Source organism: Heloderma suspectum, chromosome 2 (assembly GCF_057233095.1).
Source record: "Heloderma suspectum isolate Gila_16-S chromosome 2, 16-S_ref, whole genome shotgun sequence".
Lineage (NCBI taxonomy): Eukaryota > Metazoa > Chordata > Lepidosauria > Squamata > Helodermatidae > Heloderma > Heloderma suspectum.
Genome location: NC_139459.1, coordinates 35,055,574 through 35,079,395, shown reverse-complemented (window position 1 = coordinate 35,079,395; position 23,822 = coordinate 35,055,574).

Here is a 23,822-nt window from a genome sequence, read left to right as displayed (position 1 = left end):
GAGGGGTGGCGGTGATCTCGCCATCCCTCCGGACTGCCCCTTCTGGGGGAGGTAGACCTTCCGGTGTCACCCCAAACCCGATGCTGCACAAGACCTGGGTGAGTGAGTAGGGTTGGTCTCCTAGGTAACCCTTATCCCCCCGCCAAGCTGCACAACCCGTTCGGGGGGCCTCAGGTGTCACCTGTCACCATAAGGCACCTCTGCGTGCACACCATCCCTACTCCCTTTCCTGTTTTGCCCGTCCTAGCCGCCACAGGAGTCACAAGCCTATTGCTTGTGAAACTCCCCCCACCTGCGCAGAAGAACTTCCCTCAGGCCCCTTTGCGGATCAGACAAAAATAAGTCGTTCCCTATGTCTGACAGGTGGACGCCGTCCTGCCTGTAAAGCTCCTTCCTAGTCCAATGGATTCCTTGGTGGTTGATGCAACCATCACCATGCTCTGACAACCCACGTGCCAGTTCTCTATTCACCTTGCGCCGGGCCCGTTACATGGCCGCATTGCTCTGCGCCCTCCACATGATTCTCAGGAGCATTGAGGACCATAATATGGTCACCCCCAGCCAGCGATGTCAGATCGTCCACAGATCGGCCAACGCCTGCTCGATCAAGCCCTTTCCATGCTTGTAGCCCAGGTCGTTCCCTCCTAGGTGCAGCACCAGGACCTGTGGAGGGAAAATGACCAAACCTCGTTGAAAGAGTGTGGGGAGAATACCGTCCCATTGCATACCCCATTGGCCGAGCCATTGTATTGCCACCTGTTGGGGAAACTGCAGCCGGGATCCAAAGGCCAACATAGAAGCTCTGTGGGCAGCCCAAAAAACCATACTGTGCCCACAAATGAGCACCCGTACCGGCGTTGGTCGAATCCCATCTAAATAAAACATTGGGGAAGGCGAATAGAATCATCATGAAGCATCAGGCAACTAGCAAATGTAAGAGCGGAAGGCCCTGGAGTGCCATCTCCCTACCGCCTTCATTTGCTTGGATGCAAAACCTATGGCAGCTGCCGTAGAGGCCGCCCCAATACAGAATGAGTGAGTCCCGAAACGATAATGCCCCAGACCCAGTGTAGTCAAGGCTGACTTAGTGACTGCCCAAAACTGGAACTTTGTCAGTGGTGAACCATCAGCATGGCAAAATAGGGGACCCTCCCTCGCCCCGTGGTGCTCAATGAAAACCCGCAAGGCCCTGAGAGGGCATAACACGTCGGCCTGGGCCTGGTTAAGGGTCACCAATGCTCCCTTGCCTGACTGATCGGTTTTTGAACGTTGAATATGGAGGTAAATCAGGCTAGGATGGATCTGGATATCGGAGTACTTCAAGGCCCTCCCGGTGGTGTTGGATTTGGACGCCCAGACCAGTTCTGAAATCCTGAGGGCCCCAAAAAAGGCTGTTAAAGCTGCAGCGTGAAAGAGGGAGGCTTCATATGGAGAAGAGCAAATGGAGGGCCACAATGCCCGAAGCCCTATAAGAATAACTGGCGACAAAGGATGCCTGGAGTCTGGCGGGGCGGGAGACATCTGTGCCCAGCCTTGCACAGCCCTCCTAATTCAGAAATCTGAGGTGGAGTCCTCCACCCCTTGCACTTTGGCCCAGAAGGCCAAAGAGGCGAGCCTCCCCGAAATGGTCCTAGCGGACAGTCCCTTGTTATGCAGATGTACGCAGAATTGTAACAAGTGGTCCACAGGTAAGGGCCACACATCCTGCAACTGAAGTCTGCACCTGAAGGCACCAAACTCCCTACCTGCTCTCTCGTAGGCAGCTCTAGTGCTGGGGGCTATAGAATTCAAGATAGCGTGTTCAACTTGAGAGCGCCAATCTCCCGCAGTTCGTCTGGCATGGGGTCTGGCAGCGGACGTGCCCATGGAGCCAACACACGGAACCTGTCGATCGGGTTTCATGACAAAGCATCGGCTACAGGGTTCCCCAGACCCGGCACATGGCGGGCGCGGAACCATATGTTGTGGCATAGGCATTGGAGGGTAAATGCTCTAACTAACTCCATGACCCTTTGGTTTCTGGAGGATAATGTATTAATGACATGCACTACATCCAAGTTGTCTCACCAAAAAAGGGCGACAGAGTTGGCCATCAAGTCTGCCCAAATATGTACAGCCACGTAAATGGGGAAGAATTCCAGGAAGGTGAGGTCATGACAGATACTGCCGGCAGCCCAGCTCTCCAGCCACTGGCCCAGGCACCACCGGTCTCGCCAAATTAGCCCAAAACCAAAGGTGCCAGCCGCATCCGAATGGATCTGCATGTCGGCTCGTAGAAGTAACTCGCGCCTCCAAAAGGAGATGCCATTAAAGTCCCTCAGGAATTTAAGCCATACCCGCAGGTCCATGCACATAGCGGAGGTGACTCTGGTGCGATGATGTGGGAGTTGAAGACCCCGCATTGCCCAGCAGAGCCATCGCAGGAATGCACGGCCGGGGGCCACCAACCTACAAGCGAAGTTCAAATGGCCAACGACTTCTTGGAGGGCTCTAAGGGAGACTTTACGAAGGTGCAAGATAGATTGGAGCTTATTCTTAAGTACCAGCAATTTATCGTGAGGGAGACGAGAACACTGTGCGAGGGTATCGAGCTCGATCCCTAAGAACGTCAAAGTAACAGCTGGGCCCTCAGTCTTCTCGTGTGCCAAAGGGACACCTAAATCTGAGGAAAGGGATATGAATGCCCTAATCAGGTCAGAGCACTGACTGCTGTCCCCGGGTCCAGCAAACAGGAAGTCATCCAAATAGTGGACCACATCGCCGCAGCCCATCTTATCCCGTATGGCCCATTCCACAAAGGTACTAAACGTTTCAAACATGGCGCAAGAGATGGAGCATCCCATAGGGAGGGCGCGGTCGATGTAAAATTTGTCCTGGAAGGAGAATCCCAGCAAATCAAAATCCAGAGGATTGATAGGCAAAATGCGAAAAGCGGATTTGATATCACACTTGCCCATCAATGCCCCGCGGCCCAGGGCTCTTATCATGGCTACCGCAGCGTCAAAGGATGTATAACGCACAGAACATAGGGAATCTGGGATTTCATCGTTAACCGACTGGCCCTTGGGGAAAGAGAGGTCATGAATTAACCTGAACTCACTGGGCAATTTCTTGGGGATAATTCCCAAAGGGGAAATCCGCAGGTTGGGTAGCGGGGGCGAGGAAAAGGGGCCGATGACCCGACCTGACTGAACGTCTTTGTTAATTTTATCTTGCACCAAGCGCCGCATGCTAAGAACAGACCGGTGGTTACCGGTCAAATACGGCTTGCGCAGACCCTTAAAGGGGATCCTGAAACCCAGTGTGAAGCTGTGTTCTAAGTAGATCGCTGCCCGACGATTTGGGTAACACCTTAGAAGTTGAAGGAGTGGAAGAATCTTAACTGGGCTGGGGCCCTTTGGGAGGGAGAGGATGCCCACCGCCCTGTTTTCTGCCACCACGGCCATCCCTTGGGGGACCTCTCCAACCTCTGGCTCTCGGGCAAGAGAAGCAGGAGTGTTGACCGCCACAAAGGGAGCACTCGTGCCGGAAGTGGCATGGGTTTCGGGAGCAGGAACCTTTGGAGCTGAACTCCCAGCACAGCCAGCGGTGTTGAACCCCTGGACCCGCAATAGGCCTGGCAGCTATTGTGGGCAACAGCTTGGCCAGGATGTGGCAGCTGTTGGACCTGTCGCCGAAGACTGGCCTGGAAGGGGTCATGAATTGGAGCCAAAGGTGCTGGTCCTTCAGATCCCAGCACATGGAGGGGTCAATGGCGGTCCTCCTTCGGAAGGCCTCATCGTAGGCCAGCCATGCACTCCCTTCATATTCAGTGTAAGCCCTGTATATTATGTCAAGGTACTTGGTGAGAACCCAAGCCCTCTCAGGGAATCTCTGTTGGAGGATGCCAGCGTAAATTAAAAAACCTGGCAACCAGTTCACCCAGGTGCGAGGCATCTTGCGAGCTTTGCTCCGCTCAGGATCCCGGTCATGGGTCCTATCTTTGTCGCTGGGTTCGGGGTCGCGAAAGAGCAGGGCAAAGACATCGGTAAATTCACCCCGCAAAATCTTTTCTCTGGTGGCAATGGTTAAGTGAAAACCAATAGGGGAGGAAGTAGCACCTGTGGGCATAGATCCTCAACTCAGGTTGGCGCATGGGTCAACTGAGGACAACTGTGGGGCTAGCAGAGGAGGAGGTAGGGAAGCCAGGGGGTCCCAAATCGAACCGGCGGGCCCCTGCCAAACACTGGCGGAGGCGACGTTAAGCGGATGAGGCTGGAGCAGTGGCGGGGCCTACGTGGTGGCATCTCCTGCCGGTAGCAGTAAGGGGAATGAGGCGCCAGGCCCCAATGAACTGGGTGGGCTGGCCACTGGAGCAGTTGAACTAGGCGTTGAGGCTGAGGCAACGGGCTGGGGAGTACTATCTGCGGGGGCTGAAGTAACTGAAGGAAGTGGGAGTGGGGGGACTGGGCCGCCCTGAAGGGTAAACCACGGCAACCAACCCCATGGGTTGATTTGCCCCATGCCCGGCCAGGCGAATTGAGGTGCCAAAGCAGTCTCACCTGTATCAATCGTGGGCATGCTCTGATCCCCAGCTGGAAAAGCCGACGTTGCTGCTTGTGCGCCCAGGGAAGATGAGGCCACAGAAGGGAGGAGCTCCACTGAAGGCGGTGCGCCTTCAGGAAGAGCCGAGGAAGAGGAGGTGGATGCCTCAATAGCGTCCAGGTGAGCTGAGATAGAAAGAAGCAACGAGCATTGGGTCTGCTGCCGCGTTCGCTTAGGCTGGACCACTGAGGGTTTTTTGGGCCTGGCCGGGGGAGGGATCCCCGAGAAACGCTCAGCAGCTTCCAGACGAGAAAGAATAGATTCCAGTACCGGGTCTGAGTCCTCATCAGACTCAGAATCAGGCCTTGGCGGCAGTCTTTTGGGGAGGGGGGGCGGGGCCCTCCCTTTCCCTTTCTTACCACCTTGGCCCTTCTTGGGAGGCATGATGCAAAAAGTGAGTTAAGCTTAGCTGTTATCTAAGAATTAAGTAAACAACTGTGCACCCCGGGCAACAGGCAGCCACCCCACAGTCTTCATGATCTGCGGATACAAGTTCCCGATCGAGACAGAGAGGCCTAGGGATGGAAGATGGGAGCACCCCTACTACCGTTTAGATAGGAGATAAGAGCTCAAGAGGCGCAGCAAGGGTTTTTTTTTTTTGCCAGTGGTGATGGAGCCGCGCTTGAGCATGGGCGCCCTCAGCTGAGGGCGCCCTGGCTCGGGAGGCGCCAAACAGGCAGCCGCTTCACAATTTAATTAATTAATTAATTAATTAATTATTTTTTGGCGGGGAGGACGTCCTGAGCCCCTGGGAGGCGACCAATTGGCGCAGATGCCAAGAGGAAAAGAACTAAGGCCCACTGGGGTATAAACACCCAGCCTCTGGATCTGCAGCCAGGCACCCCTCCCCACCAGGCTGTCTCAGCTGTCGAGCTGGGGTGGGGCAGGCACACCGCTGCCGAGAGCGCCGGCGCCAGCAAACACCGGCGCCACGCTCAAGGCGCAACGCCGCCACCCCTCACCGGTACTAATGCCTCCGAGGCCGCGGCGGCACAAGCGCACGGCTGTGGCCACCGGAGGCCAGCGGAAGGTGAGCAAGGAGGAGGCCAGTGGCCAAATAGACAGGCCAGCTGGCAGGCGGGCCGAGAGCTGGTTAGCTGGCCGGCGTGCCGGCAGGCAAATGGGCGGGCGAGCGGGCGGGCGGGTGAATGAGCAAGGGGGCGGGTGATCGAGCAGGCGGGTGGGAGAGCGGGCGTGCAAGGTGAGTGGGGGGGTGAATGAACGACCAAGCGAGCGAGCGGGCGGGCGAGCGGGTGGGCAGGCGCTCACCACCCCACCCGGACCCCGTGGAGAGGAGAACAGTGCCTCACCCGGGCGCGCACACCTGGAGCCGCAGCTGGCGCTCACAGAGAGTAAAGGCCGGCTGCAGAGAGGAGAGGTCTCGTGCACGAGCGCTGCCGCCGCGCCGCCGGCCAACCTGGGGCCGTGGCAGGCGCTCGAGGAGAAAGAGCCAGCAAGGGAGGGGGGGCGAACACGATATCACCGAGCAACGTTGTTTCTCTCGACGGCCAGCAGGCGCCGTCCCAGAGGGAGCGGCGCCAGAGCGCGCGAGGCCCACCGCGAGTGTCGCCAACTCGATAGCCGCATGTGAAGAGAAGCTTTTGGTGCGCAGAAGCACGCTGGGTCCAGGTGGCTGGAATGACAACGAAGCTCGTCTCCAGCAGGCAAGAATCCCTCATCGAAGTCCAGGCGAGTCTTTAGCTCTCAATAGCTGCGTCACGCCAAAGAGCTGAGATAGGGAAGGGGGTCGAGTTTAAGACAACGCGGCCTGCTCCTCCCCGACTGGTGGTGCGACTGGGGTGCACCAATCAGAGGCCCATACGTCTTGTCACCCCACCCACCTGCAATGCCCCCCCCTTTCAGCCAGACAAGCTGGCGCTGGGTAGGGCATTACTAGAGGTGCACGAAAGTCCCTTACCTGTCCTCGAAGCTTTTCGCGGTGGGGTGGAGGCGCTTCGCTGCTCCCCCTGCGAAGTTCAGGCCGGGGGGGGAGGCTTCCCGCCTCACCCGGCTGAAATTCAGGCCGGGGAGGAGGCGCCTTGCCTCGCCCGGCCGCGAACTAAAAAGTTAAAAAAAAAAGGCCCCGTGATAGGCTACGTGACGATTAACGTAGCCTATCACGGCTAGATCTGCAAAGTCAGCCATGATAGGCTACGTACATCGTCACGTAGCCTATCATGGGTGACTTTAAAAAAAAAAAAGCGCGTACGCAAATGGCGGCCCCCATAGGGAGCCGCCATTCGCGTTCCTTATTTGGTCGCTGTAGTCTACGTAAATCTTTACGTAGACTACGGCGAAAATAAGGGCAACGCAAATAGATTTACGTAAATAATAAATATAATAAAGATTTACGTAGACTACAGCGACCAAATAAGGAACGGGAATGGCGGCTCCCTATGGGGACGAGGTTTCGCGGCTGGAGGGATGGGGCACCTCCCCCCCAGCCAGAATTTCGGCGGGGTGGGATGGGGCACCTCCCCCCCATCCAGAATTTCGGTGGGGAGGGACGGGGCACCTCCCCCCCGGCCAGAATTTGGGGGGAGGGACGGAGTGCCTCCCCCCCACCGTGAAGCAAGCGTCGGGTTCAGGTAAGGAACTTTTGTCCATCCCTATCTGAGGTCAGTTCCCTGAGAACCAACCTTCCCTTCTTCCCGTGCTGCCTTGCAGGCAGTTCTGAACGGCCCCACGTCCTGTGCTCGGAAGAGGAGTGCAGAGTGGAGAAAGCAGGGTATTCCAGGGCCAGGAAGGCGGAAATGCTGGTACGGCACAACCTAGGTGACATCTGGCAGCCGCTTCCCCTTCTCCACATTCCTGCAGCTAGACAGCCAAAATCGTCTGTCTAGCCACAAATGCAGGGTGGCTGAAGCGCAGAGGGGACGACCCCCCCCCTCCATGCTTCTCCTGCCCTTCTCCTGCCCTGCACGGGTTCGAAGGCAGCCGCCTATCCCGGTAGGATTGCTCCCTCCATTAATTAATTATTTTATTTTATTTATTAAGGCTGCAATCCTAGACACAGTCACCTGGCAGTAAGCCTCATTAAACTCAATGGGACTTACTTTTGAGTAGACATGCATAGGAGTGCACAGTAAACACAGTAAAAAAGCTGCTTTTTGTAACACATCTCTACTTACTGAAAGAGCAAAAAGAGTTGCTTAGAATTGGCATAGTATACTAAATATTGGCCTGTTGGTAAAAAATAAATAAATAGGGGTGTATGAGAGCCCCTTCCCTCCCACAAAAACCTCCTGGGTTTTGTTTTTTTTAGATGCAATTTCAAAAAGCCCAATTCACCTTTTGGCCATCGATCCCCCTTTCACTTTACTCCTTTCACTTTAAAGGTGTACACCTCCCTTCCAGATAGGATAGGCCCCACAAGGCCTCTCTTTAGCTATAATTAATGCCCAGAACATCATTTCCTGGTAGGGGATCATGGGGCTTGGTAGCAACTTAAGCAATGTCTTGCTTAAGTTCTGGAGCTGGCAGTGATGAAGCCTCATGCGGAGGAGCTCCATAGGGACAAAAAGAAACCCCAGATCACATTTGCAAAGCCAGGCTCAGCCTCTATTCTCATCTGCAGTGCTCCTCTTAATGCTCACGAAAGGTCTGCAAGCTACCTGTTTACCTCTTCAAAACTTCTCGTCTCCCTTTATTTGCCCTTGCTAATGTGTGGTAAATGTGGCATGGCCAAAAACACACAGTGTCTGTTCAAACCTGCCTAAAATATAGGATGGAGACCTTATCAACCTTTCACTGCAGTCACCCATGAATGCCCGGGCCGAGATTTGTTATATACCGTTAACCATTAACCACAAACTCTCCTCATCTTGGACACTGAAAGTTGTACCTTTTTACAGCAAAGTGATCAAACACCTTGAAGGAAGCGAATGGGTGGGTGGGTGGAGAGCATTACAAATCACTCCAATTAATCACTCAGACTACCCATTGTGGGGGGAAAAATGAAGAAATGTGGGCAAAGCACTCCAGAAATAAAACCAGATGGTACAATCATGTCAGATCTGTTTAGATAAGCTGTTTGCCTAGAGACAGCAGTAGTGTAATACCAGATTTCCATAAACTGAATCAATATTTGTGCATTTGAGACCAGCTGTTTTTCAAGATGCCATTAAGGGCAGGTTGCAGGGGTCTTCCTTGCCCTTTGCTGCTACACTGACATTCCTCAGTTTCCAGTTTCCATTGGATTTAGCGGAACCGAGACAGATTGCTGTGACTCTGCCTTGCTTCTCCATCAAGTGTTTTATACATTTAGCACCAGCAACAATCAACTCAATGAACTGCATGTTTATTTGCATGACATTGCCCACTGTAAGAGAGGGAGCAGCTTTTCTCCATCTCCAGCTTTTGCATTGCCTCGTAACTAGGCTGCACTACAATTGTTTTAGTAGGATGTTGATCAGCCCTGTCATTAGCTCCAGGTTTTGCTTAAGGTTAGAGCACATACTCACGTTGTGCTGATAGAGGGGGTGAGTCAGTGGTCATTCACAATGATTTAGTCCCACTGAAGTCAACACTGTACCCAAGGCTTGCCATATTTTGATGTGGTAGATTATGCACAGACCAGCCATTTACAATATCATCAACATCATCATAGAGATGTATCAATGATGGGATTCATTATCATTGAATCAATGGGCTGCCTTCTGTAAGAGGAAGGTCCCCCTGTCTGATTTTTGGGGAGCCCCCTCACCAACACCACAGCTCACCCCACTTATCAAGTTCTCCTGACTCTCTGTATAGTGTTGTCTGGGAGCTGGAGGGGCTCCTGTGGGAAAGAGGGGCCAGGGAAATCCACTTCCACCAGCTCAGTTGATCCAGCTTACATCTGGATCCAATCCATGGAATGCTCTCTCTTACAAAAGGCGGGAAGGTGATTTCCCCCAATTACCTGGCACCCCTACAGCCTCCTGCACCCCCAAAATCCTGCTCTAGGAGTTTGGGGGACTCTCTGGAACAGCATGGGAGGTAGCCTAGGAAGGTTGACAGGGGAAATACAATGAAATAACATGCTTCTTCTGACCATTCTGTATGTGGGTGCTTCTCCTGAATTGTAGCCCCTTCCATAAAAGGAAGGAGCCCTTCATCACTGTACTAGGTACCCTACAAAATTTAAAAAGATTGTTCTGACCAAACATCTACAGTGTAATAAGTAGAATTGTAATATTTAATCTAGGGGCGGGCAACACGTGGCCCTCCAAATGTTTTGTCCTACAGCATCCCAGCATCCCAATGGGCTATGCTGGCTAGGCCTGATGGAAGTTGTAGGCCAAAACATCTGAAGGGCCACAAGTTGCCTGTCCCTGAGTTAATTGATTAATTAGTCATATGAACTAATTAAGGGCACAATCCTATGCATGCTTAGACAGAAAAAGTCCTACAATTCCTAGCATGCCCCAGCTAGCCATGCTGGCTGTGGCATGCTGGGAATTGTAGGACTTTTTCTGTCTAAGCAAGCATAGGATTGTGCCCTAAATAAACATTTTGGTCAACTGAAGGGATGACCAAATTAATCAGGCAGCAGGTTTTTAAATTAAACATTATTTTTTTCATATAAGTATTTACAAAAACTGGAAATAGAAAGCACCCCAATCTTTAAGCACCTTAGAAGAATCTTACCTTTTCTATCCCACACAGAATGAATGCCTCTCCCAAGACGACACCTACTAAGACATATACTTGTATCATCCAAAAACAAAGTATGCTTTTTCTTTTTCTTTTTTTTTTCTTTTTTGCTGCAAAACACCAGGCTTTGCCTGAAGTGAAATTTGAAGCAAATTTGAAAGTTTCCTTTTTCAGGGAGTGGTGCTTCTCCAGGCTTGGGCAAGGAACACATTTGCCCCACCCATAATAAGAATGGAAGAAGAGCTGGCTGGATCAGTCTAAAGACCGATGTAGTCCAACATTCTGTTCACACACAGTGGCCAACCAGATGCCTACAAAAGGACATGAATGCAATAGCTTGTGTTCTCCAGAAACTGGCATATAAAGGGTAGGGATGGTGGCAGAGTTGGGTTAGGGGTTCAAGTTCGGTGGAGCCCACAGAGGGCCCCACTGGCTGCAGAGCCACCACTGTGCACAAAATGGCTCCTTGGCCTTTTCTGTAAAGGCTGATTTTGCACACCATGGCAGCACGGCAGAGCAGCGGGACACTGCACGATGCTTGCTGGGTGCCTGGATACAGCTTGGCGGCTCACCACACACAGTGAGCAGGGTCTAGCTGTCAGCAGGGGTCTGGAGAGTGGCGTGCAGCATAGATGATGGTGAGTTCACCCATTCCTAACAGAGAGATGCTGCCTTTGATATTGGAGATAATATATAGCCATTATGGCTAGCAGCCACTGATAGCCTTATGCTCCATGAATTTGCCAAATCCCCTTTAAAGGCCATCCTAAATGGTGGCCATTCATGACATATTATGGTAGCAAATTCCACAGTTAATTTCCTTTACACTGAATCTATAGCGTACACTGCATCTATAGACTGTGGGACAGAACAGCCAATGGGATGAGTGATGCAGGGGTCTTAAAATCTGTGCCCACCCTGCTCTTTCCAGAGTGCCCCCCCTGTCCCCCCCCCCAGTCTCTGGAGTTTACAGCATGGGATTAGCAAGTTGCCACTTAAGGTGGCAGAGGATTTTTGTTTGTTTGTTTTAGCATCTCAGAATTGGGCTTCAGAGGGCATCTTCTTTTACCTAAATCATGCTGTAATGGTCTAGTGGGGTTATGGGTAGGGATGTAAAATCTGTTTTCCATTTACATTTTGTCAGGTGCCTTTTGTTCTGTCATCCACTCTTTGGCAGAATTGGATTTTTCCCAGTTTCCCAGTAGAAAAGAAGGTAAGCAGAGGCTACAGTACTAGTTAGCACCCTGAGGTGTCTTCATGGTGAAGGAACATTTATCCAACTGGCTTTTCACCAGTAACTGGCAAGGATAGTCATGGAAGGGAAGCTACCATTGTACTCTGGTGGTCTCAACACATCTAAGGCTTCCAGCCACTGTGGCATGGAGTGTTCAGGTGCATCCTCAGCACACCTTTAAGGTGAGCAGGTGAGGATAAGCACAGATCAGTCAGCATACTGGTCAGGTGCTCAGAGCCAAGGTGGCATTACCTGTGCCAGACAGACAATGGGAAAGGCTTTCAGTTCTCACCTAAACTTCAGGAGTCCATACTGAGGGTTTGTTAGTCAGTTGCCAGAGCTGGCCCTACCCTTAGGCAGAATGAAGCAGCAGCCTCAGGCAGCAGATTAACTATCCATGACTACTCGTCCTGATGGCTATATGCTACCTTCAGTATTGGAGGCAGTGTGCTTATGTACACCAGTTGCTGGGGAACATAGGGCAGGAGAATGCTGTTGCACTCATGCCCTGCCTGTGGGTTCCCAGTCGACAGCTGGTTGGCAACTGTGTGAACAGAATGCTGGACTAGATGGACCCTTGGTCTGATCCGGCAGGGCTCTTCATATGTTCTTAGATTTTAGGTGTCATGAAAGGGCAGAAATTGTTAGGTATTAATTTATCTTAATTTTACTGCCTGGGATGGGGAGAGATGCTTGTTGGATTTTCTGTCTCATGTGCCAAAGCAATTTGGCTGGTTTTGTGTACTATGCACAATGACTTGTGGTGGCAGCAGCGGGGAAGGGGTGCAATGTCCTCCCACCTCCCACAGCCAGCCAAATATCTTGGGCTGGCTCTGGGAGGTGGGAGCACCTGAGGAATTTTGGTTTAAGTGAAAAGGCTGTTCTGCCCCTTTTATCTTCGTGAAGGCAAACAGGTTACTAACATGCTAATGCAGTGGTTGCAAAGGCCACTGATCTGTGGTGTATGGGTGCAGCATGCACAGCTGATATGAGCTGGTTTAAACAAGATACGGGGCCGTGGAATGCCAAAAAGAAGGGCTGGTGTGTGTGCGTGCGTGCGTGTATGCGTGCGTGCGTGCATGCATGCGTGCATGCGTGCGCTGGTGTCACATTTAAGTCAGGCCTCAATATATGCTGAGCTGGCTCTTAAAAGCTAGTAATAGTGAACATTTGACAATGCCACACTTTCATCTATAACAGGCATTAATGGATTGAATATCTGTATTTTGATTTTGGGGTCATCTCTCTGCTAGGCAACAGTAATAAACAAGTGTCCTTACCTTACTTCCCCTTGTTCCTAATGGCTGAGATAATTGCCAAGATTTCCCACAGGCACCATATTGTAAAGCAGCCAAAGTAAACACAAACTACATTAATGGACGAAAATCTTGGCAATTGAAACCATGGTCTCTGAGAACACATCAATTATAAGTTCCCAATTCTTATTGTGCTACCATGATGTTATTGATTAAAGCATGCAGCTAAAATAATTACTTCCAACGTTTTGTGTAAAGAATAAATAAATGCTGACTTGATTTCAATGATGAAGGTATGATTAAGAGAAAGGAAGAATCAATTTGAAGGCTACCTTTGTAGAAACAAAATAAGCTCTCCTGGTTTCAAAAATTTAGATGAAGAATGGTTGTTGCTACAAATAACTAGGGACATTAGGTGCATTCCACAACCCAAATATTCCTCAAATTATTTTCCTTTCCTCGCAGGAAGGGAAAGATCTATAGGATCAAGAAAATACAGGGGCTGTTCCATTCACTGTGTGTGTGTGTGTGTGTGTGTGTGTGTAGGACGGAGTAAGGCAAAAAGCCCATAAAGCTGCTTAAGCCCAAGAATTCTCAAAGTACTGCAGCAGTTTTAAAAGCAGAACTTTACCCCAGCTTACTGGATGGTTTCTAGTTCAAATCTGCCCATGGCTGATGACCCTGACCTGACATCACCTATGTGGGCCATTTGCTGGACCTTTTATAAGAATGAAAGGTATGTTGGTCTTCATCTCAAGAAGACTGCAAAAGGTTACCACTTGGAGACAAATAGTGGTATGAATCCACCAGGGCAGGATGTTCTGATGAGTCAGGAAGTGATTGCTAAAGCCTCTTTCTATGCCTGCCAAGAAGGATTGAGCAAAGTGCCGCGTGGCTCTTGTGGTCCATAACATTGAAAGAATATTGCACAAAAGGGATGGAGGAGACTTGGGCTGCTTCTGTATTGTTGCCTTGTGTAACGGGAAGCTTAAGAGGAGGGAGTGAGGGATGGGTGAATGTGTCAGTTTTTGTTCTGCTCAGTTTCTCATTTTTCCAAGCTTAACTTCATTCTGAGTCAGTGTACAATTTTTTTTATGTCCACGTGAAAATTCATATGCATTCTTGTATGCACATCTAATATACATATTTTTGTATGCACATTTTTCTCATGTACACATTTCCTGCTAGCCATTTCCCCCATTGTAATGCATTGCCATGTATCATTTTTACAATTGTGCACTTTTTTGTGCACTTCCCCTTTGCATATGGGGTTTATTTGGGTGCAGTTTCCCCTAATGTGCACTTTTTTTCTTTTCTTTTTTTAGTGGAGAACAGTATTGCAAAATTCAGTAACATGTGAATGTTAATGCCCAAGAGTTCTACGAGGTACAAATTTGGCAAATTCACATAAACATTTGGACAGAATAAATTTCTCACCCATCCCTAGCAGGGACCTTAGCTCAGTTTAGAGCCCATGCTTTGTATGTCAAAGGTTCCAGGTTCAATGTCAGGCAACTCCAGTTAAAAAAAAACCTCAGACAGAAAATGATGTGAAAGAGCTTTGCTTGAGATCCTGGAGAATTTCTGCCAGTAAGAGTAGACAATATTGGGCTAGGTGGACAAATAATTGGACAGGATATAAGATAGACAGCTTCCTATGCCTAACCCGCAAGTTAGATTACTGCAATATGCTCTACATGGGGCTGCCCTTGAAGACTGTTCAGAAGCTGCAGCTTGTGCAAAATGTAACAGCCAGATTAACAACAGGGACCAGAATGTGCAAGCATATAACATCAATTCTGGCCCACTTACATTGGCTGCCTGAATGTTTCTAAGGCTGATTCAAGGTGTTGACTTTAATCTATAAAGCTTTACACAGCTCCGGACCTCACTACCTGATGGAGCGCCTCTCCTGACCTGAACCTTCCCAGACACTATGATCAACATCAGATGCCTTCCTCTGAATGCCTCCTCCGAGGGAGACTCAGAAGGTGGCAACAAGGGAGAGGGCCTTCTCAGTGATGACCCCCCAATTATGGAATGCAATGCTGACCCCCTGAGGTCTCCCTGGTGCCAAAACTGTCATCTTTTTGGCACCAGGTTAAGACTGTCCTCTACTCCCAGGAATTTGATGGCATATGATGGGTCATTTATGTCAGTTGTAGGGATGTACGAAAGTTCCGCCACGGATCTCGGGGAGGCCGAATGCCAGCGCATTCGGCCCCCCGAAATCAGTGGCGGAATGCCCCCCCCGGGACAGGAATTACCTTAGGCGGATCTTCCTGGCGGCGGCAGCGGCGGCAGTGGCGGCGGCTCCGGCGGCGGTGGCTGCGGTGGCCGGTCTTCCAACTGCTGCCACCGCCGCCATTTCCAGGTAACCCCCCCCCAAAAATGTGATAGGCTATGTAAAGATTTACGTAGCTTATCACGGCTAGATTTAAAAAAAACACAGTGACAGGCTACGTAAATGTTTACGTAGCCTATCACGGCTCATTAAAAAAAAAAGAAAACAAACTAGGGATGGGGGAGAATTTCTCCCTGAAACTTCGGGGGGCTGAGTGACAACATATTCGGCCCCCCGAAGTAGTTTTGGGGAGAAATTCTCCACCCCCCCGCCCCCTGCCCCCCCCGGGATGGGACTTACCTTTCCCGAATGTCCCCCCCAGAGGTGGGTCCCGGCGGCGGTTCGGCAGGTCTTTGTCAGGGGTGGGGGCGGCAGCCGGGCTTTCGACCGGCTACCGCCGCCGCCATTCCAAGAAAAGTAAAAAAAAAACAAACGCCCCCGTGATAGGCTACGTGACGATTTACGTAGCCTATCACAGCTGACTTTGCAGATCTAGCCATGATAGGCTACATAAATCGTCACGTAGCCTATCACAGGGGCGTTTTTTTTTTAACTTTTTATTTCGCGGCCGGGCGAGGCGCCTCCTCCCCAGCCTGAATTTCGGCCGGGCGAGGCAGGAAGCCTCCCCCCCGGCCTGAATTTCGGCCGGGCGAGGAGGGAAGCCTCCCCCCCGGCCTGAACTTTGGGGGGAGCAGAGAAGCGCCTCCCCCCCACCGCGAAGCAAGCTGCGAGACCGGGTAAGTGGCTTTCGTGCACCCCTAAAACAAACCGCGCATATGCAAATGGCGGCGCCCATGGGTGCCGCCATTTGCGTTCCTTATTTTGGCACGTCTTAGTCTACGTAAACATTTACATAGACTAAGATGGGAAAAATAAGGGGAACGCAAATAGCGTAGACGCTATGCTATTTGCGTTCCCCTCATTTTCGCCGTCCAGTATCTAATTGTAAATGTTTTAGCTATTTAAATTGTTTTAAATGTTGTTTGATTATATATATATATATACACACACACACACACACACACACACATATATATATATATATATATAGTTTATATTATCTTGTATTATGATGCGTATTGTTCATGAACTGTCCAGAGAGTGTTGGATATCGGGTGCTATATAAATAATAATAATAATAATAATAATAATAATAATAATAATAAGCAATTTGATCAAGGCTAATTTCGGCTTCACTGCTTGCATCAGGGCAGTTGTTATTTCCTTGAGCCAGCACTGGGACCCTAATGCCTGATGTCATGAGCTGCTACCTCAGTGTAGGAAATTATATGATCCATCTCTTAGACTCTTTGATATAACATGAATTACTTTCCCCGTCTCCTTCTTCACTATTCCTAAGAAGTGAGAGAATGCCACTGAGTTAAAAAATTACATTGCCAATGTGAGCTGACAGATTATTCCCCCCCCCCTAAAAAACACAAAAAGAACCCACATCAGGCTGACCACATTTTCCATTACCTATTTCAATTGAGTCTTAAATATGTGTCCTATGGCAGCAGGCAGTTACATGGATCGTATCACTAAATAGAGCCATAACAGAAAAACTATAAACATCATTTAGACACTACAGATTTCCCAGGCCAATGATTTTGATGCTGATAGAGACAGACTTCCTTAGCAAGTGCAATGATCTGCACAGGCTTTGATCAATGTCTTTGGGGTAGTCTAATATTATTTCACTTTGGGGGAATACCAACAAAAATCTTCATAGGGTTGGGGGGGGTTGTTTATATTTTTGTAGGGTCTTTGCACATAGCAGAACTGTCAAAGAGATTAATATATACTGTGTTAATGAACTGTGACGGAATCTGCATGTAAACTAGATGCATGTCGCAAGGTGTGTTGACAAATACCCATAGGGAAATACAGCTGTTCTTTGTTGCTAGCAATCCAAACCATCCCCCAAAGGTACTAAAAGAATATGTTACTGCATGTAGAGATGTCTGTGCTGGAAGTGTGGCTTCTAATGTGCATCCCAGAAATAAGGCCTGGAGGTTAACTGGGTAAAAGCAGAAGTTCTGTATGTGTAACTGCATGCTAAGTTCTGGTGCATTTTCCCACAGATAGTTTAGTCATGGATATAGTTTCTGGACTACTTACCAAAAAGAAAAAAAAAAGAAGTAAAATACTTGCACACTTGCAAGAAAGGTATGTTCTGGTTATGGATGTAGGAAACCATTAGGAGTAATCAAATCTTGAAGTCTATGTCTCTAGGTCAGAGCAATACATTGCAATTTCTCTCTTCAGTTACAAGAGCTGGACATTTTTGCATGTGTACTGCACTTGTCATAGTATTGCATCATGGCTTTTATAATTGTATAAGCAGTAGGGTTGGCGGAGAATTTCTCCCCGAAACTTCGGGCGGCCGAGCGCCAACGTGTTCGGCCCCCCGAAGAAGTTTCCGGGAGAAATTCTCTGCCCCCCTGCCCCCCACCCCCCCCGGGACGGGACTTACCTTTCCCGAATGTCCCTCCTGGCGGTGGTTTGTCGGGTCTTCGTCAGGGGCGGGGGCGGCAGCCGATCTTTCAACCGGCTGCCGCCGCCACCATCCCAATAAAAGTAAAAAAAAAACAAAAACGCCCCCATGATAGGCTACGTGACGATTAACGTAGCCTATCACGGCTAGATTTGCAAAGTCAGCTGTGATAGGCTACGTAAATCGTCACGTAGCCTATCATGGGTGACTTAAAAAAAAAAAAGCGCGTACGGCTAATGGCGGCCCCCATAGGGAGCCGCCATTCCCGTTCCTTATTTGGTCGCTGTAGTCTACGTAAAGATTACGTAGACTATGGCGAAAATAAGGGCAACGCTATTTGCATTGCCCTTATTTTTGCCGTAGTGTACGTAAAGATTTACGTAGACTACAGCGACCAAATAAGGAATGCGAATGGCGGTTCCCTATGGGGGCCGCCATTTGCGTACGCGCTTTTTTTTTTTTTAAGTCACCCGTGATAGGCTACGTGACGATTTACGTAGCCTATCACGGCTGTCTTTGCAGATCTAGCCGTGATAGGCTACGTTAATCGTCACGTAGCCTATCACGGGGGCGTTTTTTTAAAAAAACTTTTTATTTCGCGGCCGGGCGAGGCAAGGCGCCTCCTCCCCGGCCTGAATTTTGGCTGGGCGAGGCGGGAAGCCTCCCCCCCCGGCCTGAACTTCGGGGGGAGAGCAGCGAAGCGCCTCCCCCCCACCGCGAAAAGCTGCGAGACCAGGTAAGTGGCTTTCGTGCACTCCTAATAAGCAGCACCTTTGCATATGATATCATGATAATATAAAAATCCTTATTGCCCTCAGGCTGGCAGTATAATCAGCAGAGCCCTTCCTGGATGAATAAATAAAAATATGTCAATTTTGACTAGTCTGGTTATGATTTCACAACACAATTCCAAATAAGAGGAACCCTAAATAGGGATGTACGAAAGTCACTTACCTTTTCGCGGAATTTTTTGCGGTGGGGGGGAGGCACTCCGTCCCTCCCCCCGGAATCCTCGATGGGGGGGGAGGCACTCCGGTCCTCCTCCCCGGAATCCTGCCCGGCCAGCTCTGCTCCGCAGTGGCTCCACGGAACAGCCGGCCAGGGCCGTCCGCAGCCGGATTTCAGGCCATGGACAGGCTGCTGTGGATGCAAATGGCGGCCACCATAGCGGCCACCATTTGCGTCCAGCCAGGCTGCCGTGATAGGCTATGTAAGTATTTACATAGCCTATCACAGCAGCCCACCCCCCAAAAAAAACAGCGTACGCAAATGGTGGCGTCTATGACGGCCGCCATTTGCGTTCCCTATTTTTCGCCGTTCTAGCCTACGTTTCTAGCCGTAAATATTTATGTAGGCTAGAATGGCGAAAAAAAAGGAATGCAAATAGCGCCCTCTACACTATTTGCGTTCCCCTTTCTTTCGCCGTAATAGCCTACGTAAATATTTACATAGGCTAGAACAGTGAAAAATAGGGAACGCAAATGGTGGCCGCCGTAGCCACTGCCATTTGCGTATGCTGGGTTTTTTTTGGGGGGGGGTTAGCCGTGATAGGCTACGTAAATACTTACGTAGTCTATCACAGCTGCAAGGTTGCCAATGGCAGCTGCAGCAGCCTGGCTATGGCCGGCCACGAGACCAGCTGCCGGAGCCACTGCCAGAGCCGCAGGAGCCGCCGCCTCCGCCGGAGCCGCTGCTGCCGCCGCATCCGCCCCAGGTAAGTTCCGTCCCGAGGGGATTCCGCAGGGGGGGCGGGGGGGCAGGAGGCCGTTCCGCCATGGATTTCATGGCAGAATTCTCTGCCATCCCTAACCCTAAACGATAAAGAAAGCTAATTGGCTCAGCCATGTAGTCACATCCATGGTTACTGCAACCATTGCGTTTGATCTTGGTTTTATGAAACAGCAATCAAAGTTGCTACTTATAAATGGAGCCAAACTTACTTATCAAGTAATTAGGGATGTTGGAGAATTCTGCCACCGACTCCAGTGAGGCCAGATTCTTTAAAATCCGCCCCCCCCCGGTCTGTGGTGGAATGGAGCAATCCCCCCTCCGCCACCCCAAGGAATCCCCCTGGGATGGATCCTACCTGGCAGATAGATACTTGTGTAGCCTATCACGGCTTGGCAGGGACGCAAATGGCATATCGGCCACCATTTGCATCTCTGCAGAGGCCGTGATAGGCTACGTATATATTTACATAGCCTATCATAGCCTCAGCAGGGACACAAATGGCGATCGCCATGGCGGCTGCCATTTGTGGCTGGCGCAGTCCAGCAGTGGACGGAAGTCCAGCTGCGGGTGGCCCCAGCCAGCAACTCTGCGGAGTCGCTGTGGAACGGAGCCGGCCAGGGAGGATTCCAGGGGGAGGGACGGAGTGCCTCCCCCCCCCCACCGCGGATGCCCCGGATTGGAAATGTAAGGACATTTCGTACATCCCTACAAGTAATAGGGATGTACATCCCTGTAGTACCCACAAATGAATGTGAATTGGCTTTCACTGATCCCACAAGAAGCACACTCCACCTCTATTAGGAATGGAAGCTTTAAGAATGGATGGAATGGGTGGAACTTTTAAGAATGCAGGACTACCAATGCAGAGCTAGTATAGTCTAGTGGTTAGAATGTTGGACTGGGACTCAGGACAGATGAGTTTTAGTTCCCACTCAGCCATGAAGTTCACTGGGTAACTGTGGACCAGTCACTGAATCTTAGCCTCACCTACCTCACAGGGTTGTTGTGAGGATAAAATGGAGAGTAGGAGGGGCTGTGTGAGCCACCTTGGGTTCCTTGCAAGAGGATAAAAGGTGGGATATAAATGTAATAATACATTTCTGCTTCACACCTACTGGATTGAAGTGACCACCTTCAAAGCAGTGAAACATGTGTTGCCGCACTTGTACTTTGCTCTTCTTTTCTGCTATTTGCCCTGGGCCTGACGGGGAATTTCTGTTGAGACAACCACACCCTTCTCCCAATGCTGTGTTCCCAATCCAAATTGGGAAACCCACTCCCACATATACCCTCCCCACACACACACATACGTACATACAGCTGCAGCTGCTGGGCTTTGAAGAGACAGGAAATCCCCTCACAGATCAGTGGCATCTCATCTAAGGCATTAACATTGGCTGCCCAGTGCCTAGTGCCCTGAAACAGAAATTGTAGATAGACAATGATGATGATGATGAAAGATAGATAGATAGAATCCAACAGTAAAGTACATATAAGAATTATGTACAACCTCATTTGCAAATTACTCTATAAAGACTGTTAGTATTGTCTAGTGCATTCCTAGATTTGTGACTCTTTGGCTTAATAATTGAATAGTACCTCTTCATCCCCCAAGAAGTCACCAACCTTTTGTCATCATTAGACAAAATCAGGCTGAGTGTAAACACCGTCTCGTTTCCTCCATATTTTTGTATTTGTATGCAGCAATTGTCAGCATGTTGGCAGTGGACGGTGATAAAGTGCATTTTTCTGCTTGGGTGGTTAGCCCTTTCATTTTTACAAGTGACAAAATAAAAATCTGCTGAAGAGTGAACATGCTGCTTTCACTGTGTCATCTCAGCCCTGCGGGTCATTTTATTATAAAAATGTAAAAATCCAGTCAATTTTATTTAATCAGCTGAAAAGGAAAAGTGTTTCCAGGTCATTAATCAAGTGCTCCTTCTCTGTGGGACTTGTCTCTTCAGAAACTGCCATCTGAATCATTAATAAAGCTGAAAAGATTTGGTGCCAGCAAGTTTTTCCAAAGCCTAGATGTTATCAATATAATAGAAGGAAAGTAATTTGAGGTCAACAAATAAAGCTGCCTTGTGTTTGTTGCTTTAAAAACACATCTGGGTTAAAAAACACACACACAAACAAACAGGGGGAGGGGGGAGAACCAGATTCTTTCCTCTTTTTTTTGTACAAAAAACTGTCCAAACATTTAATTGTTGAAATTGTTGGAAAACATTCTGCAGCCGTGATTGTATTTGATTATACATTCCATAATTACATGTTTTCTGGAATGTTCCCTAACCTTATATTTACATGAAACCTTTATTATGTGAATTGATCAAAACATAATGAGACAGTATGAAGAGATAATTGCTACTGTATCTATATAATAATGATAGTAATTAAACCGCAGAAAGAAAACTGCATTTGTACAGTGTTGAGCTGGTGACTTCAACCCATAGAGGCAAAGAAAGGAACTGGGGACAGATATTACAGGCATCTCTCTGGTTTACATATGCCTAGGCATCATGGCATATAACAGAGGCTGCAATCCTCTATCCACTTCCCTTAGACTTCTGAGTAGACATGTATGCTATTATACTGTCAATGTACCATGTTTACATTCACACTTATGGACACACTCATTTGTATAACCTTGGAAATGTTTGGCACATGGAAACAGGTATACACACTGGAGTTTGGGGAAGCAAGAGGATGTTTGGTCAATGTTTTATGTTCCCAAATTGTCAAAGGCGAAAACATTTGCTACCTGTTGGTATGGTCACTCTGACTCCATTTTGCTGCTTTAGCTGTACAGGAACAATCACAGGCTTGTACTTCTGTTGGTCCAGGCAGCATTCAGTACAAATGGCCTCTCAAAATTCCCCACCCCAGTTGTGGACAGAGAAATTGGGGGGACAGTTTCACCACATTTCTCCAGGAGGAGGAGAAATTCTCAACAGTTTTGCACAGGTAAGGCTCACCATTGGCAGGGATTGTAGCACAGCTTCTTTCTTTTCTCGTAAGGGTAGGGTGTTTTTTTTGTGTCGTCACTGCAAGTGGCAACAGCATCAACTGTGTTGGCAGACTGACCCCCATTTTGCATCCACCACAATGCAGGTGTGAGGGGGACAGTGTGGTGTCCGGCTCCAGGGAAAAGGTGGAGCTAGTGCTGGGCCTAAATCTGTCTTCCAATTTCCTGAAAGTTTTCTTCTCCCATGAAAGAATTTTCCATTGTTCTGCCTCATTCTCAGGGTGTTTTATAATGTATTTTTTGTGATGTTTTTGAGCTTACCTAATCACTGGGAGGTGGCTGAGGGTCTTGTATGTGTATTTTCTTTCTGTTGCACATCTCTCCATTGCTCTGCGGCCTCCCAGGTGCCTGGACTTCCTGAACTGAAAAAGCCCTATGGGATGAATTACCTCATGATGTCTTCCCCTGGACTTTAATTGAACTGTGGGAAGCTGAGGAGGCTACAGGCTACTGGAGAGATGGTTGTATAATGAAAGTGACTTTTATGCTCATTCCTTGGCCATCTCTTAAGTACAATAAGTACAAGAAACCCAAACCCATCCCATGAGAATTTCTCCGAAATTTTCTTTACCACTGAATTTCTTTTCAAAAGCAATTTCTTTTCTATCAAATTAAATGGCAATAGTTGAAAAAATGTGGGAGAATTTTTTGGCACAGCGCTAGGTAAAACTATATAGATCTTTCTTACTTGCCTTTCAAGTTGGGAATTGAGAAAAAGAAAACAACCCACTCAGAAAGATCATAATAGTACTGAAACCCTTTGGATTCCCTCAAAAAATTCTCAGATGTTTTTGCATTTTAATTTTTCTTTAAGAGCTCCTGGATAGAGCAGCTATAGTCAATACAAAATTAGCACCCACTGTTTGGGTAGTAGACAGCTTTCACCTTGTACATTCTTACCCTGTGTTCTGTTCAGGCAACACTATTACAGGGCCCCATAACTTCAATAATAAAATCAGGGGCTTGTCACCATATCCTCCACTGTGTAGTATGCCAAGAATTGTTGAATTTAATACAGCAGCAAATTCAATTCCATTCCACTCAGATTTAATCAGAACTGTGGTTTCCCCCCACTAACTATAGCCCTATGCAGGAATTCAGCCTGCTTATGTGAGGACTAAAAGTGGGAAGAGGCCTTAAGGACACAGCCCCACTTCCAGTGTCCCCATCCTTGCTTGCTCCATCTTCCATCTTCCTGATGGCACGGACACTACTACTCATTTTCAAGTGAACATGAGTAGAAGTAGAACCCCCTTCCGATCTCTCTGCTCAACCTGAGAAGGTTGAAGATGGGGGTGGGGCTTGGGTCCACACCCTTGTCTCCTCCAGTGGCCTTCCAGCTGTTGTTGGACTTCAACTCCCATAAGACCCAGCCAGCATGGTCAATGATCAGGGATTATGGGAATTATAGACCAACAACAGCTGGAGTGTGACGTGTTCCCCACCCCAGTTTACTCTGTTCTTATTTTGTCTGCAATTTGGCTCTGACTAGAAATGTCACAGACCTACCA